Genomic DNA, 1516 nt, shown 5'->3' on the forward strand with positions numbered 1-1516 from the left:
ACAACCCGGGATTCTACTCCCGATAATTGATTTAATTATTGTGACACTTTTCTAAACTTTGATCGGGGAACACTTGTCGGTTTGGACTATACTTGTGACGTTCGAGTTTGAAAATCTTAGAATTTTCTAAGCCGACATTTATCCTCCGTCAAGTTTTTAGCTCTGTTACCGGGGACTTGCATATGTGTGCCATATTGTTGGTTGGTGTGAATATGTGCATATATGAATAGTCACTTTTTGATTGTTACTTTGTTCTTGGTTATTATTTAGGATTTGTAGTTAGTAGTAATTGGTAGTTCTTTTACTTTAGTATTTCTTTTTTTTGTCATGAACTCTATGTTTTCTCTATTGAATGACGTGTTCATTTCTGGATCCAAGCTTGGCCCCATTTGATGTTGAAATTGAAAGAACTTTATTACATATTAGGCAAGCTCGGCGTCAGTTGGCCTTTGAGGGTAGTAAAGTGGCTCCGCCAAGTCACCAACCTTTTTCGAGGTTGAGCCTGAGGCATCATTTGAATAAGGAACGATCTATTCTTCTATTGACTCTATTGATGTCACTTTTTCTGAATCAAGTACTGAGACTATCGCCGCTCCAAGGAGAGTTACTCTTAAGGAAGCGGGTGAACCTGACATTACTCTTCAACCACTCCAAGTCTGCTATCCCGACTTGGATGCTAACTTTAAGTTGAAAACCGGTTTGATCAATTTGTTTCTCAAGTTTCATGACTTACCCGCTCAAGATCCCATCAAGCATCTTAAGGATTTTCAAGTGGTGTGTTCAACCACTAGGAGACATGGTTTGGATGAGATTGCTATTTTGGTATTTGCTTTCCCTTTCTCTCTTGAGGAAAGAGCAAAAGAATGATTCTACACTCAACCAGATGAAGTGGTTACAAATTGGGAATTACTCCGAAGAGAGTTCTTGGATAACTTCTTCCCACTGGAGGTGACAGATCGATTGAGGAAGGAAATCCCTTGCATTATACAAAGTGAAATGGAGACACTCCACGAGTATTGAGAGTGCTTCAATAAGCTCCTTGACTCTTGTCCCCACCATAGGATATATGACTTGGTTTTGATTAGCTACTTTTTCCGAGGTCTCAAGCCTCAAGACAATATCCTCCTAGATGCCTCTAGTAATGGTTCTCTTGTGAAGTATATGACGGTAGAGGAAGCTTGACAACTCATTTCTGATCTAGTCGAGTCACTCAACATGCGAGGTCAAAGGAACCACCATTCAAAATCCATTGTGGAAGTGTCCCCTAGTAAATCCGCCCGCACCAAGACTTTGGAAGAAATGACTACCATCCTTAAGCAAATTCACCAAAAATCAACAACACCCCAAGAGCTCAAGTGCGACCACAACAATGCCAATCGGAAGCTCCACCAAGAGTGTGCAGTGTATGTGCGTGCAATTCTCACTATATGGATGAGTGCCCACAAATTCAAGAAGACAATGTATTGGCGGTGGAAAATCGGTCCTACAACCGCTCCAATTACCACCTGAAAAACTA

Source organism: Arachis duranensis, chromosome 7 (genome assembly GCF_000817695.3).
Source record: "Arachis duranensis cultivar V14167 chromosome 7, aradu.V14167.gnm2.J7QH, whole genome shotgun sequence".
In the NCBI taxonomy this organism is placed as follows: Eukaryota; Viridiplantae; Streptophyta; class Magnoliopsida; order Fabales; family Fabaceae; genus Arachis; species Arachis duranensis.